We start from the raw sequence: 18454 nt of genomic DNA on the forward strand, positions 1-18454 counted from the left end.
GTGCTGATGTCCGGGGGTCTGTGCAAGCATCGTCCGATGGGACTACAAGTCCCATCTGGCGATGCCTGCTACCATGACAGTGATTGACACATTAGCCAATGATGGGACAGTAGTAGTCCCATCATCCGGCTAATGTGTTAAATGTTAAAAAAAAAAAAAAATACTACATACATACTACATACATACTACATGCATGCTACATACATACTACATGCTACATACATACTACATGCTACATACATACTACATATATACTACATGCATGCTACATACATACTACATGCTACATACATACTACATGCATGCTACATACATACTACATGCTACATACATACTACATGCTACATACATACTACATATATACTACATACATACTACATACATGCTACATACATGCTACATACATGCTGCATGCTACATACATACTACATACATACTACATACATACTACATGCATGCTACATACATACTACATGCATACTACATACATACTACATGCATGCTACATACATGCTACATGCATACTACATGCTACATACATACCACATACATACTACATACATACTACATGCTACATACATACTACATATATACCACATGCATGCTACATACATACTACATGCTACATGCATGCTACATACATACTACATACATACTACATGCTACATACATACCACATATATACTACATACATACAATACATTCATACAATACATACATAGACATACAGTACATATAACATAGAATAACATACTTACCAATACTTGTCACATTGTTCCCCGAAGCCATTGTCTTTTCCGGAATAAATATTAACATAACAAACCACAAAAATACTCACCCACGATCCGAAGCAGTCCACGAGTGTGTCCCACGACGATCTTGGGTAGAGAACTGCAGCATCAGATGATGCTGCCGTTCTCTACGGGCTGCAGGAATCCAATGACGGAAGGTAGGTATCCTTCCGCACTGTATTCCTCCGCCACTTAAAAAAAAAAAAGTCCCTAGTCTCACTTTATGCCATTGCTGCGTGGGAAATTCCCACACAGCAATGGCATAAAGTGAGACTAGGGACTTTTTTTTTTTTTAAGTGGCGGAGGAATACAGTGCGGAAGGATACCTACCTTCCGTCATTGGATTCCTGCAGCCCGTAGAGAACGGCAGCATCAGCTGATGCTGCAGTTCTCTACCCAAGATCGTCGTGGGACACACTCGTGGACTGCTTCGGATCATGGGTGAGTATTTTTGTGGTTTGTTATGTTAATATTTATTCCGGAAAAGACAATGGCTTCGGATAACAATGTGACAAGTATTGGTAAGTATGTTACTCTATGTTATATGTACTGTATGTCTATGTATGTATTGTATGAATGTATTGTATGTATGTAGTATATATGTGGTATGTATGTAGCATGTAGTATGTATGTAGTATGTATGTAGCATGCATGTAGCATGCAGTATGTATGTAGCATGCATGTAGTATATATGTAGTATGTATGTAGCATGCAGTATGTATGTAGCATGCATGTAGTATATATGTAGTATGTATGTAGCATGCAGTATGTATGTAGCATGCATGTAGTATATATGTAGTATGTATGTAGCATGTAGTATGTATGTAGCATGCATGTAGTATATATGTAGTATGTATGTAGCATGCAGTATGTATGTAGCATGCATGTAGTATATATGTAGTATGTATGTAGCATGTAGTATGTATGTAGCATGCATGTAGTATATATGTAGTATGTATGTAGCATGTAGTATGTATGTAGCATGCATGTAGTATATATGTAGTATGTATGTAGCATGTAGTATGTATGTAGCATGCATGTAGTATATATGTAGTATGTATGTAGCATGTAGTATGTAGCATGCATGTAGTATATATGTAGTATGTATGTAGCATGTAGTATGTATGTAGCATGCATGTAATATATATGTAGTATGTAGCATGCATGTAGTATGTATGTGGTATGTATGTAGCATGTAGTATGTATGTAGCATGCATGTAGTATATATGTGTTATGTATGTAGCATGTAGCATGTATGTAGTATGTATGTAGTATGTATGTGGTATGTATGTGGCATGCATGTAGTATGTATGTAGTATATATGTGGCATGTATGTAGCATGTAGTATGTATGTAGCATGCAGTATGTATGTAGCATGCATGTAGTATATATGTAGTATGTATGTTGCATGTAGTATTTATGTAGTATGAATGTAGCATGTATGTAGTATGCATGTTGTATGTATGTAGCATGTATGTAGCATGTAATTTTTTTTTTTTTACATTCAACACATTAGCCGGATGATGGGACTACTACTGTCCCATCATTGGCTAATGTGTCAATCACTGTCATGGTAGCAGGCATCGCCCGATGGGACTTGTAGTCCCATCGGACGATGCCTGCACAGACCCCCGAAGCCTGCACAGACCACCGGCAGGCCGGCACAGCCCCCCGGCAGGCCGGCACAGCCCCCCCGGAGCCTGCACAGACCACCGGCAGGCCGGCACAGCCCCCCGGCAGGCCGGCACGGCCCCCCGGAGCCTGAACAGCCCCCCGGCAGGCCGGCACAGCCCCCCGGCAGGCCGGCACAGCCCACCGGAGCCTGCACAGACCACCGGCAGGCCGGCACAGCCCCCCGGCAGGCCGGCACAGACCACCGGAGCCTGCACAGACCCCCTGGCAGGCCGGCACAGCCCCCCGAAAGGCCCGTACAGACCCCAGAGAGGCTGTACAAGGCAAAAACAGGGTTTTTCTTATTCCGATACCAGAAGTCCCATAGACTTGAATGGGACTTCCGGTATCGGAATCGGCGATACCGATACTTTTTTTAAAGATCGGCCGATCCATTCCGATCCGATACTTTGAAGTATCGGACGGTATCGCTCAACTCTACTTGCTATATTTAAAACCCCTTACTGCCAGCTGACGGAATAGTACATCAGCTGGCAGTATCCCCCGCTTTGATGAGGCCTCTGGTGGTATGTCCGCATCAAAGCTGGGACATGTCAGCTGTTTTGAACAGCTGATATGTGCCCGCAATAGCCACTGGCGGAATCGCGATCCACCCATGGCTATTAACTAGTTAAATGCCGCTGTCAAATGCTGACAGCACCATTTAAATGGTGCTTCCGGCCGCCGGGCTGGAAATACGCGCACCACTGACCCCGTCATGTGATTGGGGGTCATCGGTGCATCGGCATAACAACTCCTTGAGACCTCTATGGTTGTTGATGCAGGAGTGCTGTGAGGGCCGCTCTGTGGTCGGTGCTCATAGCAATGCTGCTACATAGAGGCGATCTGATCATCGCCTCTATGTAGCAGAGCCGATCAAGCTATGGCAGCTTCTAGCCTCCCATGGAGGCTATTGAATCATGCTAAAGGTTAAAAAAGTTTTTAAAAATATGAAAAAAATAAAAAAAAATAAAAGTTTAAATCACCCACCTTTTGCCCCATTCAAAATCAAAAAATAAAAATAAAAATAAAATCAAACATAGATATATTTGGTATCACTGCATTCTGAATCGCCCAATCTATCAATAAAAAAAGGATTAACCTCATCGCTAAGCTGCGTAGTGAGAAAAAAAATCGAAACGCCATAATTGTTTTTTGGTCGCCGCGACATTGCATTAAAATGCTATAACGTACGATCAAAAGATCATCTGCACAAAAATGGTATCATTAAAAATTTCAGCTCCGCACACAAAAAATAAGCCCCTACCCGACCCGAGATCACGAAAAATGGAGATGCTATGGGTCTCGGAAAATTGCGCAATTTTTTTTGCAGCAAACTTTGGAATTTTTTTCATCACTTAGATAAAAAAGAACCTAGAGATATTTGGTGTCTTTGAACTCGTAATGACTTGGAGAATCTTAATGGCAGGTCAGTTTTAGCATTTAGTGAACCATGCAAAAAAGCCAAGCAAAAAACAATCATGGGATTGCACTTTTTTTGCAATTTCACCGCACTTGGAATATTTTTCCTGCTTTCTGTTACACAACATAGTAAAACCAATGAAATCGTTCAAAAGTACACCTCGCCCCACAAAAAATAAGCCCTCATATGGCCATATTGACAGAAAAATATAAAAGTTATGGCCCAGCGAAAAACGATAACGCAAACGGTCATTAAGGGGTTAATGTCTCAGGACAGCAACGCCCAAAACACATCAGAGTAATTTCATCTCTTTCGATCATGGATGTGTTTAATCCGTTTTAATCAAAATGGAATAAAACATTTACAATTTTTATGCAGATATTTCCAATCTTGACCTTCTTCTTTTGCACAACCAATACTGATGGTCAGTGGTGTTAGGCGTCTGCATTATCTGGTGCTGTGGTCCCCCAATCAGGTCTAGCCACTGTGATTGCGGCTCAGCACAGACATCGGTCTCAGTGTCTTGCTCAAGCTCATAGTATATGACGCGCCCCAGGGGTCGTGGGAAACTTGGTACCAGGCCGGTCGTCTTAAAGGGATGTGGCACAGTGGCAGTGACCCATTCCGTGGCCCCAGGCGGTCATGTAAAATAGGTGGAATTAAATAGGAATAACGTTTGTAGGAATTCGTGATGCCACCTGTGGTATTCTGGTCAGTGGTGACCAGCGCTGCAATGTTGCTACTCTTGGACAGATGTTATGTTGCAACAGAGTTGGTGAAGCTCTCCACAAGCAGAGCTGTAGTCCCAGGGCAGTAGAGATGAGTTTGTAGATGGTGAGGTAGTGTGGAGTGGAGGATGTAGCAGTGCTGAGTGAGAGGCGCAGAAAGAAGGTAGATGACACAAATGCATGTAGTTCCAAGGGCTTTACTTACAATTCTGACATGCACAGATGCCCGCTTCAATGCTGCATTCTCCAGGTGAGGGGTCCAGACAACTTTCAAATAAGATGAAGTACACACTTCCAGCACTCCCTGTCAGTATGTACCTTTCTTGGCCATCTCCACACATTATGCTGCTTTCCACTTTCCTTCCTTTCCAGCACTTCACAATTATCGTTCCAGGCCAGCAGCTGCGAATCCTGTCAGACAACGCCCATCCGTTTCTGTGATCCTATGTAGCTGCCTTTCCAGTCAGAATAACTGTGGTAGGAGCTATGGTCCATAAAGTAACCACAGCTATCGGCTTGCTGGTAGCGCCCTGAAGTACACTTGTAGGGTTAAGCAGGTTCTTAGGATGCAGTGACGAGACACGAGACAGAGTGTGATTTGTGAAATCAACGTTTATACATTGGAGCCACTGGGGCTATGCTGAGCAAACAAAGGGGATAACAACAATCTGTCCACGCAGGGACTCAACAACATTAACAAGACTTTTCTTATCGCAAAGGCGACTAATCCGGCTAGGCCAAGTGTCATAGGCCAAGTACGGCCAAAACTATGGGTCCTTATTTCCTATAGTCATCTTATCCTTCCAGGCGTCTTTCAGGATCACAGGCGTGGCTGCGTAGGGATTGCTGATGCGGCTGCTCTGGCACCCGGATATCCAGGGATGATTAGACCCGACAGGCCCTGAAGGATCCTTGCTGTAGGGCACTACGGACCCTGGAGAAACCTTGACGCTGGGGGCACAATAGGCCCAGAAGGAGCTGTGCAGTTGGGGCGCAACAGGCCCTGAGAGATCTGTGCTGTTGGGGCGCAACAGACCCGGAGGAATCTGTGCCGGCGGGGCTCAACAGGCCCTGAAGGATCTGTGCCGGTGGGGTTCAACAGGCCCTGAAGGATCTGTGCCGCTGGGGCTCAACAGGCCCTGAAGGATCTGTGCCGGTGGGGCTCAACAGGCCCTGAAGTATATGTACCAGTAGGGCTCAACAGGCCCTGAAGGATCTGTGCCGGTGGGGCTCAACAGGCCCTGAAGGATCTGTGCCGCTCCCGCCCCCAGAGCGCCGTTATGACGTAGTACCTCAGGTGACGGTTGGCCGGTCTCTCCCAGGGTCCCTCTGCAGACAGGACGCAGGCCTCTGCTGATGCCTATGGCGAGATCGTGTCCACTGAAGTTGGTGGTGGAAGGCCACAGCCGTGGGCGGAGACAGGGAGGTAGTGTCCAGGTCGCTGCAGCGTGTGGAAACACAGCGGCAACAGTTGCTGGGGGTCGTGGACCAGCCACGAGGGAGCGCGGAACAACGGCCGCGGCTGTGGCTGCACATGGACGGCGGGCGGCTCTCGGTAGGAGATGGGCACACGTAGATTGTCTGAGAGTAAGTCGCTTACCCCTCACAGACTCCTGATCATCTCTCAACTCTTCCACGCCCGTTACACTGTCCCTCTCTAGATCACATGGACTCTCCTCTCCTGTCAGCCTCTCTGCTAACTGACTCCTGAGCGCGCCCCCTGCTCCTTTTATCCTTGCCCCGCCCCCAGTTGCCCGGACAACTTCAGTAGTGTCCTTCCCTTCGTTGCCCTCCCGGTGTTGTTCCTTCAGGAACCCTGATGGCGGTCCCCTTGGTTCCGGCCCAGTCGCTCTATGGGAGTCCTCCTCCCCACACTCCCCCACCCTGTAAGCTCGCCAGTCCTCGGGCGAGGGTCTCAGTCTATTGGGTTTGGCCTGTAGGGGTATCAATATTCGTTGCAATATGAACTGGTCCTGTTCGTATCGTTTGGGGGGTTTGCCGGCTGTTGACCGCTCGGAGCGTCTCAGTTCGACTGGGGTGGGGTCTTTTGGGGTGGTGGACAGAGGTGGGCTGATTGGTGCAGGCAGGACAATTGTGTCAGCTGGCTCATTATCGAGTGGAGGGCCTCAGGGTTCTGGAGGAAAGTCTTCATCATCGTCCGGGTCCCAAAGCATGGGCGATGGTTCAGAAGCTGGAGGAGCAGGCTCCGGTTGTTTCGGGTTGGTGGAAATACACGGGCGTAACATATTACGATGCACAATGCGGCTAGGCAGTGTTTCATCCTCCTCGGGCCGTATTTCATACAAAGGTTCTTACAGGTGGATACTGCATAGAACCCGATAAGGACTCTCTTCCCAGCGCGGCTCCAGTTTGTTCTGGGGGCGTTGATCTAGTACAAGGACACAGTCCCCGCTTTGGAGATGGGGAGGTGGAGCTGTGTTCTTTCCTGGGTGTTCCCAATCTCGGAGTTTTGTGTGTACGATACGGTGAAGAGTTTGTAGCCGGTGACGATGATTCCGGACCCAGGACGACACTCCGGTCCAGGGCTGAGGCTCTTCGGGGTCCAATTCCACCTCTGTGATCCCTTTACCCTCTCGTCCGAACAACAGGGAGTAAGGGGTATGGCCGGTAACTCTATGCACCCGGTTGTTATAGACCCATACTAATTCAGAAACATATTCGGGCCAACGGGCCTTCTTGTCACTCTCCAGAGTACGCAACATTTGAATCAATGTCCGATTAAATCGTTCACAAGCTCCATTCCCTTGCGGGTGATAAGATGTTGTGGTGCTAATAAAAATATGGATATCTTATAGCCTACATATTGTAATATATTGTTTAAATGCATTGAAATAGTGTGGTCACTAGACCAAGGGTGGAATGTATTGCAAATATGAAATATGGTTGTTTGAATCCAAACACTATATATTGCAATAGACTATGGTGTAATATCTTTAATGAATATTTATGTTGCTTGAACAAAGAAGTCTTGTGTTCAATAATAGTATAATGCTCGAAGACAAGGGAGACCAAAATGTTTTGATGGTTTCATGTAGCAATGGTCATGCATTACATCAATAATCAAGGACCGATTGTGATACAAATGAGACAAGTATGAGTGTGTGCCTGGGTTATAATAGGTATCCAGTTTTCAGAATAGGTGATTATGGAAGTCATGCTGCCCATATAGCTACCATCTTAGAGCGTTATGCTATGATCATGAAGAGTTAACTTTGTAACAAGCAACATATGTTGAACTTTGAACAGTGACAGACAATCAGTGACAGACAATCTTGATTGTTAGAAGACATGCCAGTGGTAAACAGATCTTGGGTTGGTGCAGGCAAACTTTAAGATTGTAGTAGTCTATAACAAACAGACCTTGAAGTCTTGTGCTGCTATCAAGACAACAAACAACTGTGCAATGGCAAGATACTGATGATTCAGCAGATGCAATAGGGGAGGATGTGGGAGTTGTGTATAAAAAGGTGGACCCTGTGTCAGTGAAGTAGGGACATTTCCAGAAGGTATCGTGGATGCATGGTTTCTGTGATGACAAGACCAGAGTATTTCCTTCTACATTACTTGGTAATGTATAGTATTGATGCTTTTTTCTCTATGTACTATAATTCATATTAATTGTATGATTCACATGAAATTAATTAACAAAACAGGGTAATATTATATCTGCCATTCCATAATTCAGCATTATCCTGATGTAATCTTAATAAATTGTGTCATATCCAAGTGGTGCCTTCTTTAAAGCCGTATCCGAACCTTATTGCTAAACAGTTGGCAATACAGGTGTAGTCCGAGATTTGTCTATTCCATAGAGGTGATGTAGTTCCTCCATAACTTTTCCTAAAAAGCATGCTCCCTGATCAGAATGTATTCATTGTGTACAGCCGTATACTTGTATGAAGTTTCTGCAAATTGCGGAGGCAGCAGACTCCGCGGTCTGATCTCGAGTGGGGCTGACCACAGTGAACTTGGTGAAATGATCCACCATGACGAGACAGTGTTCGTATCCCTGGAATGCGGGGCAAATGGTCAGGTAATCCTCCGTCAGGAACTCATGAGGCGCTGAGGTCACAATTGCCTGTGTTGAGGCTCACTGAGCGGGCGGTTTGGCTAATTCACATAAGCGGCAAGCCCGGCAAATTTCGTCCACTACAGCCGGCAAGTGTGGGTGGTAAATTTTCTGTTGCAACCATTGTAAGGTCTTTTTAGCTCCGAAGTGGGCCCCCTTTTCGTGGGCCTCTCGAGCCAGGTCATGGAGTTGGGTTCCGGATGTAATCACTTGCCAAACCATCATTGAGGTTGTCTGCGATGTTTTCTTATGGTACAATAGTCCCTTTCGTATAACCAACCTCTCCCATTGTCGCAACATCAGCGACAGGTCTGGAGTCAAAGTTTGTCATTGGGAGTCAGTGGGTAATTGACCCGCGGCGACCCACATCCGGAGGAGTCCAACTTCTTCGTCTTCTTGTTGCTGTTGTATCCACTTATCCCGGGATTGTTCCAGTATGCCCCTTGGGGTCTCAGTAGAAGGTACTTTTTGATTGGCAGTTATGAGAACGGCAGCAGTGAGGGCGAGCGGTATTTCTTCTACTTCTAATTCTTCGTCTCGATTCTTCCCTGGAGTCGTATGTCGGATCCTGGAGAGGGCGTCAGCATGGACATTCTCGGCCCCTCTTTTGTAAATGATCTTATAATTGAACTTCGCCATCCAGGCCACCCACCGCTGTCCAGAGCCCCCAATTTGGCGTTTTCTAAATGGGCCAGCGGGTTATTGTCTGTCCGCACCACCACCTCGGAGCCCGGAGTGTGTGTGGGATGTGGGATGGAATGTGGTCGGGTGTCTCCACCTTACCTGGTTGTGGGATACAACACCTCTGGGTGAGGTGCAGCATCTCTATGGTGACTGGACCCTCAGGGGTGCCACATATACATTTTGTTACTGCCGGCTCTCCAGCCAAGTCTAGAGTAACCAGTGATATGCAGGTGCAGCCTTGAGTCTCAGTCCAGAGATCACCTTACTGAGCATGTCTGTGATGTGGCATCTTCTCATTGGTGGTTGGACATTAGATGCTCTGGTGAGCTGGCAGTTCCATATTTGCCCAAGGGCGATGTCTCAGCCGACTTGGCATGAGTGTTTGGGGTGGAGCCTACCATATAATAGGCTCTCAGCAGTGCACGTGGGCACGCTAGTGTCATTTGGTTTTGTTGTTTGTGGGTGGTTACCATACCACTCCGTCTGCAAGTTTGCGTGTGTCCGCCCATGCTCTGAGACTATACACGTTGGCAGGCAGTTTTCACTTTTATGCAGTTTAGTACACATAGCTCAACACCTGAGTCTCTAGCCTGCTACATGTTTAGGGTACTGGTCAGGTACAGGTTCAGTAGCATCAGGACTGGGGAACTTTCCGTTTGTCTTAGCATCTTTTTCATTCATGTGTGCGGCTAGCACAGTTCAGTTACAGAGCAAGGGCAGCCCCTATGCTTAACTTTTCTTTGAAGGCGACGGTGTATTGTACCTAGCGTCATAAGAGTTCTTTCTCTGCGGTTAGCACAGTTTACTTGCAGAGCCAGCTTAATCCTCGAGCTAACTTCCCTGTGGCGTTAATAGGGTGTAGTACTTTGCATACTTGGAGAAGTACCTCTCTCTGAAGTAGCGGAGCTTGGTACTCAGTGTTCCAATCACACTGTGTGGCGTTAACACAGTGTAATTTAGGTGAATGCTTGCTGTTTTGTTCCATCATTGTTCATATTAGCAGCAGCAGGTTAAATCTCTGCACGGTGGACCCCGGGTTGCGTATGCACTTTATTTTTATATTTTATTTAGTGCAATCAGTCAACCCTAACTGGATTGAAGTGGTTTTGGATTTGAGCGGTTTCCCCACATATTACACAGTGAGGCAGTTTTTACCTTTTCCTTTACCCATGAGGGGTCATTATCATTATAGGGAAGCACAGGGCCACCATTAATGTCCAATTACGGACACAGTCCATCATTGGATGTCTCCCCTGCTTTGATGAGGGCTCTGGTGCTGAGCCCGCATCAAAGACAGGACATGTCAGCTGTTTTGAACAGCTGATATGTGCCCGCAATAGGCGCAGGTGGAATCACGATCCACCTGCGTCTATTAACCTGTTAAACACCGCTGACAGCGGAGTTTAACCGGCGCTTCCAGCTGCCTTGCCAGAAATGCATGCATTGCTGACCCCATCACATTATTGGGGGTTAACAATGCGTTGGCATAACAACCAGAGGTCTCCTGGAGACCTCTATGTTTGTTGATGCCGCATTGCTATGAGCGCTGACCACCGGGTGCAGTAATTCTGCTACATATAGGTGATCTGCTCATCGCCTATATGTAGCAGAGCCAATCAATTATGGCATGCTTCTAGCCTACCATGGAGGCTATTGAAGCATGCCAAAAGTAAAAAAAAAGTTTTAAAAAATATGAAAAAAATAAAAAAATATAAAAGTTCAAATCACCCCCCTTTTGCCTCATTCAAAATAAAACAATAAAAAAAAATCGCACGTACACATATTAGGTATCGCCGCTCTCAGAAATAGCCCAATCTATCAATAACAAAAAACGATTAACCCAATCGCTAAACGGCGTAGCGAGAAAAAAAATCAAAAACCCAGAATTGCGTTTTTTTGGTCGCTGTGACATTGCATTAAAATGCAATAACAGGCAATCAAAAGAACGTATCTGAATAAAACGTCAGCTCAGCATGCAAAAAATAAGCCCTCACCCAACCCCAGATCACGAAAAATGGAGGCGCAACGGGTCTCGGAAAATGGCGGGGGTTTTTTTTTTTACAATTTTTGGAATTTTTTTTTCACCACTTAAATAAAAAGAGCCTAGACATGTTTGATGTCTATGAACTCGTAATGACCTGGAGAATCATAATGGTGGGACAGTTTTAGCATTTAGTGAATTTAGCAAAAAAGCCAAGCAAAAAACGTGTGGGATTGCACTTTTTTTTTTGCAATTTCACCACACTTGGAATTTTTTTTTCCCATTTTGTAGTACACGACATGGTAAAACCAATGGTGTCATTCAAAAGTAAAACTCGTGCTGCAAAAAACAAGCCCTCACATGGCCATATTGACCGAAAATTTAAAAAATTATGGCTCTGGAAAAAAGGGGAGCGAAAAACGAAAACGCAGAAACGAAAATACCCCCGGTCCTTAAGGGGTTGAAAGAATACATTAGACAGCATTGTTATTATTATAAAGAGGTGAAGGGTTATCATTAATACTATTATTATTATGATTAGTCAGCACAGGAGGACATTATTTTTATATGTAGCTGCATAATTAATTATAGGGCAGCACAACAGAGTGTTATTACTGTGAGGATGAATAGAGAGAACACAATTTCCCCGCAGGGGTACAGACGGGGCAATGTTTTCTAAAGGGGCACAAAAGGAGTTCTATTACTGTACAAGGGGGCATTATTGCTATCACTAAGTGGTGATATTATGTAGCCATTGTGGAGCAGCATTATTTAGTGAAACATAGTAGCACTATTGGAAATATAGGTTTTGCAGTAAATTTTGAATTTCCTCCAGGTAGAGTAATATAGGCAGATCTCAATCTAGAAAAGGTTGGAGGGATCCAGCATGTGCCTGTGTGATTTCAAATGATAGGGCTGGATTTCAGTCCTAGTCTGGCGCTGAGGCTCTATATTCTCAAACACCTAATTGGAGGGCACCGTCATTAAATATAATGAAAAAAAAATGATCAACCTAGGACTTGTCCAAAAACATGTGCCACAGTAGAAGAACATAATCAAGTCATAGAACTAGGTACTACAAAAAATAAAACAGAATAATATACACTCCAATATGTACAACATGGAGATGCCCATGGCCCAAAAACCTGTTTGCTGGTATGATTGTTAAGAGAGTCAGAAACAACAAGCCCAATGCATATCGCCACTGCTGTGGCTTCTTCAGGGACTATTAGTGGCGATACGCGTTGGGCTTGTTGTTTCTGACCCTCTTAACAATCATACCAGCAAACAGGTTTTTGGGCTATAGGCATATCCATGTGGTATGTATTGGAGTCATTATTTGGCTCCTTTTGTCATTTCTAAACCTATGGTGGGTCCTTTATTTCCTTATTCCTTATTCCTTTATCTCCCATTCGACCTTTTTAACTGATGCCCCTCAATCGGTGGTATTTGCTCTCACTGTCAAACCAGACAATGTTTAGGATATGCCTATCCCAATGCAAGATTTAAATCCTTCTGTGGGGTTATTATATCTTTTCAGTCAAGCTTATGGGGATCTGTTATGCATTATATCTACATTAGTTATTATTGGTAATTATTTTCAGGAAAAGGGCACACTGTGGCTCAATGATTGAGGTTACCATCTTCCTCAATTATATTTTACCTGTTTGCACTTTTGTATTCTGTGTATTGTGCAATATTATATTTGTTAGGATTAGAGTTGAGCGAAACGGGTCGAAAAATTTCAAAAGTCGCCGACTTTTAGCAAAGTCGGGCTTCATGAAACGAAACCCGACCCTATGATGAGGTCGGCCACGAGGTCGGCGACTTACGCGCCAAAGTCGCGTTTCAAAAGTTTGTTTTGCGCTCTTTTTCAGCCAATCAGGATCCACGGACACTGTGGGCAACGTGATGACATAGGCAGGGGTCACCACCATCTTTCAGAAGGGCATGCAAGTGATTGGCTTGCTTTGGTGGGCGTCACTGGGGGTATAAAAGGGCGTGCACGCCGACCGCCATCTTACTTCTGCCGATATCAGTATACGGAGAGGTTGCTGCTGATTCTGTAGGGAGAGCGTTAGGCAGGGAAGAAGACAAAAAAACTGCTTCTGCTGCTAGCGATTTGGCCTGCACAACACACCAGTCACTGTGTGTGCAGTGCAAGGGGAGGCAATATAGTGGTGTATCAGTGGTGTTGGTTGTTGGGCTGCCTTCTAAGGCTTCCTGACATTCCTGCATTGCTGTTTACCCACTGCTCCGCAAACTGCTTTTTTAAAAGCAATCCCAATTTTTTTTTTTTGTCCTGCTGAGAAGAAAAAAAACCTGCTTCTGCTGCTAGCGATTTGGCCTGTACAACACACCAGTCACTGTGTGTGCAGTGCAAGGGGAGGCTATATAGTGGTGTATCAGTGGTGTTGGTTGTTGGGCTGCCTTCTAAGGCTTCCTGACATTCCTGCATTGCTGTTTACCCACTGCTCCGCAAACTGCTTTTTTAAAAGCAATCCCATTTTTTTTTTTTTTGTCCTGCTGAGAAGAAAAAAAAACTGCTTCTGCTGCTAGCGATTTGGCCTGCACAACACACCAGTCACTGTGTGTGCAGTGCAAGGGGAGGCTATATTGTGGTGTATCAGTGGTGTTGGTTGTTGGGCTGCCTTTTAAGGCTTCCTGACAGGCTGGCATTGCTGTTTACCCACTGCTCTGCAAACTGCTTTTTTAAAAGCAATCCAATCTCCCTTATCCTCTAGTCACTTTTGTCACAGCTGTGCCATCGAGCCTATGACATAGCGCTCAGATATCAGTGGGCCTCACACAACCCAAAAGTGTCCTGTGTCCACAAGTGTGTGCAGAAATTCAAAATCTCCTTTATCCTCTAGTCACTTTGGTCACAGCTGTGCCATCGAGCCTGTCACATAGCGCTCAGATATTCATTGGGCCTCACACAATCCAAAAGTGTCCAGTGTCCACAAGTGTGTGCAGAAATTCAAAATCTCCCTTATCCTCTCGTCACTTTTGTCACAGCTGTGCCATCGAGCCTGTCACATAGCGCTCAGATATCAGTGGGCCTCACACAATCCAAAAGTGTCCAGTGTCCACAAGTGTGTGCAGAAATTCAAAATCTCCCTTATCCTCTAGTCACTTTGGTCACAGCTGTGCCATCGAGCCTGTCACATAGCGCTCAGATATTCATTGGGCCTCACACAATCCAAAAGTGTCCAGTATCCACAAGTGTGTGCAGAAATTCAAAATCTCCCTTATCCTCTCGTCACTTTTGTCACAGCTGTGCCATCGAGCCTGTCACTTAGCGCTCAGATATCAGTGGGCCTCACACAATCCAAAAGTGTCCAGTGTCCACAAGTGTGTGCAGAAATTCAAAATCTCCCTTATCCTCTCATCACTTTTGTCACAGCTGTGCCATCGAGCCTGTGACATAGCGCTCAGATATCAGTGGGCCTCACACAATCCAAAAGTGTCCAGTGTCCACAAGTGTGTGCAGAAATTCAAAATCTCCTTTATCCTCTAGTCACTTTGGTCACAGCTGTGCCATCGAGCCTGTCACATAGCGCTCAGATATTCATTGGGCCTCACACATTCCAAAAGTGTCCAGTGTCCACAAGTGTGTGCAGAAATTCAAAATCTCCTTTATCCTCTAGTCACTTTGGTCACAGCTGTGCCATCGAGCCTGTCACATAGCGCTCAGATATTCATTGGGCCTCACACAATCCAAAAGTGTCCAGTGTCCACAAGTGTGTGCAGAAATTCAAAATCTCCCTTATCCTCTCGTCACTTTTGTCACAGCTGTGCCATCGAGCCTGTGACATAGTGCTCAGATATCAGTGGGCCTCACACAATCCAAAAGTGTCCAGTGTCCACAAGTGTGTGCAGAAATTCAAAATCTCCCTTATCCTCTCGTCACTTTGGTCACAGCTGTGCCATCGAGCCTGTCACATAGCGCTCAGATACTCATTGGGCCTCACACAATCCAAAAGTGTCCAGTGTCCACAAGTGTGTGCAGAAATTCAAAATCTCCTTTATCCTCTAGTCACTTTCGTCACAGCTGTGCCATCGAGCCTGTCACATAGCGCTCAGATATCAGTGGGCCTCACACAATCCAAAAGTGTCCAGTGTCCACAAGTGTGTGCAGAAATTCAAAATCTCCCTTATCCTCTCGTCACTTTTGTCACAGCTGTGCCATCGAGCCTGTGACATAGTGCTCAGATATCAGTGGGCCTCACACAATCCAAAAGTGTCCAGTGTCCACAAGTGTGTGCAGAAATTCAAAATCTCCTTTATCCTCTAGTCACTTTGGTCACAGCTGTGCCATCGAGCCTGTCACATAGCGCTCAGATATTCATTGGGCCTCACACAATCCAAAAGTGTCCAGTGTCCACAAGTGTGTGCAGAAATTCAAAATCTCCTTTATCATCTAGTCACTTTGGTCACAGCTGTGCCATCGAGCCTGTCACATAGCGCTCAGATATTCATTGGGCCTCACACAATCCAAAAGTGTCCAGTGTCCACAAGTGTGTGCAGAAATTCAAAATCTCCCTTATCCTCTCGTCACTTTTGTCACAGCTGTGCCATCGAGCCTGTGACATAGTGCTCAGATATCAGTGGGCCTCACACAATCCAAAAGTGTCCAGTGTCCACAAGTGTGTGCAGAAATTCAAAATCTCCCTTATCCTCTCGTCACTTTGGTCACAGCTGTGCCATCGAGCCTGTCACATAGCGCTCAGATATTCATTGGGCCTCACACAATCCAAAAGTGTCCAGTGTCCACAAGTGTGTGCAGAAATTCAAAATCTCCTTTATCCTCTAGTCACTTTGGTCACAGCTGTGCCATCGAGCCTGTCACATAGCGCTCAGATATCAGTGGGCCTCACACAATCCAAAAGTGTCCAGTGTCCACAAGTGTGTGCAGAAATTCAAAATCTCCCTTATCCTCTCGTCACTTTTGTCACAGCTGTGCCATCGAGCCTGTGACATAGCGCTCAGATATCAGTGGGCCTCACACAATCCAAAAGTGTCCAGTGTCCACAAGTGTGTGCAGAAATTCAAAATCTCCTTTATCCTCTAGTCACTTTGGTCACAGCTGTGCCATCGAGCCTGTCACATAGCGCTCAGATATTCATTGGGCCTCACACAATCCAAAAGTGTCCAGTGTCCACAAGTGTGTGCAGAAATTCAAAATCTCCTTTATCCTCTAGTCACTTTGGTCACAGCTGTGCCATCGAGCCTGTCACATAGCGCTCAGATATTCATTGGGCCTCACACAATCCAAAAGGGTCCAGTGTCCACAAGTGTGTGCAGAAATTCAAAATCTCCTTTATCCTCTAGTCACTTTGGTCACAGCTGTGCCCATCGAGCCTGTCACATAGCGCTCAGATATCAGTGGGCCTCACACAATCCAAAAGTGTCCAGTGTCCACAAGTGTCTGCAGAAATTCAAAATCTCCCTTATCCTCTCGTCACTTTTGTCACAGCTGTGCCCTCGAGCCTGTCACATAGCGCTCAGATATCAGTGGGCCTCACACAATCCAAAAGTGTCCAGTGTCCACAAGTGTCTGCAGAAATTCAAAATCTCCCCTGTCCTATAGACACCTTGTACCTTGTTTTACATTACTATATAGTTTGTTGGATTTTGTCTACATTTCTACCAAAAATGAGGAAAGCTGGTGGAAGAGGCCGTGGAATTGGGCGGGGGTTGGCAGCTGGTAATGATGGTGTTGGTGGTGGATCTGATGGTAGTGGCAAGAGCAAAATAGGACCGAATGCAGAAGGTGTTGAGCCTGCGTCATCATCTGGCTACATAAGGCCTCGAACGCTTAGTTTTCTAGGAGTTGGCAAACCGCTTTTAAAGCCAGAGCATCAGGAAAAAGTTTTGTCTTACATTGCTGACTCAGCCTCCAGCTCTATCGCCTCCTCTTCTTCAGTTGTAAAAAGTAAAAGCACTGAGTCGTCATTGGAGGCTCATGTTCATGAACCACACCTTTCCTTGTGTCCTTCACCCCAACCAAGATTGAAGGATGACGCAGGCCATAGTACTGATTACTCCATGGAGCTGTTTTCACATACCATTCCTGGATTATCAAGTGAAATGGTGAATTACCCAGGCCAAGATGAATCTGACATGGAGTGCACTGATGCACAGCCGCTGATGGATGATTCTGCTGGTACATTCACTCAGAGCACTACATTGTCCTCGCAGTGTACAGAGCCAGATTCTGACCCTGATGAGACTCAGGTGCCCCTTCCCGCACACTATACCACCATACACGGTGACACAGAGGAAGGTGCACATGACATAGAAGAGGAGGTGATGGATGACCCAGTTGTTGACCCAGATTGGCATCCATTGGGGGAAGAGGGTGCTGCTTCGCTGCTTCCAATAGCTCAGATGAGGAGCATCCACAGCAGACATCGACATCGCAACAGCTGTTATCTGGCAGGCCCGGAGCACTCGAAAGACAGGTTCCAAACATCAAAAGAGTTGCTGGACAGCTTGTCCAGAGGGTCAAAAGATCACAGCGTGCTAGGCCGCAAAATGTCTGCCAAAGTAGGAAGAGTGCAGTGTGGCACTTTTTTGACCAAAATCCTCATGATCAGGCCAAGGTTATCTGTAAGAAGTGCGCAAAGACCTTTAGCCGAGGGAAAAATCTGAAAAATTTGAATACCAGTTGCATGCTTAGACATTCAACCAGCATGCACTTGCAAGCGTGGACACAACACCAAACCTCAAGTGCCACATGTGCAACTGATCACAACGAAGGTAGTCAGCAACGCTACATTGTTTCCCCCACTGTAAGCCCACCGGTTAGCACAGCAGCAAATGTTGAAGTGTCGTTGCAAGGCCACAGCAGTCAGGGAATCCCACTGCTATATCAACGAAAGACTGATTCTAGGCCATTAGAAAGAACACCAACTCCATCACCATCATCAACCCTCTCTCAGTCCGCCCTGTCCACCGCTACTTCCACCATATGCAGCTCTCAAGTCCAGCTCACCCTCCCAGACACTATGAGTAGGTCAAGAAAGTACTCAGTCTCTCATCCGCGTACACTGGGTTTGAACGCCCACATTGCCAAACTAA

The sequence above is a fragment of the Dendrobates tinctorius genome, unplaced genomic scaffold (assembly GCF_039654945.1).
Source record: "Dendrobates tinctorius isolate UK_male_01 unplaced genomic scaffold, ASM3965494v1 ptg000028l, whole genome shotgun sequence".
NCBI lineage: Eukaryota > Metazoa > Chordata > Amphibia > Anura > Dendrobatidae > Dendrobates > Dendrobates tinctorius.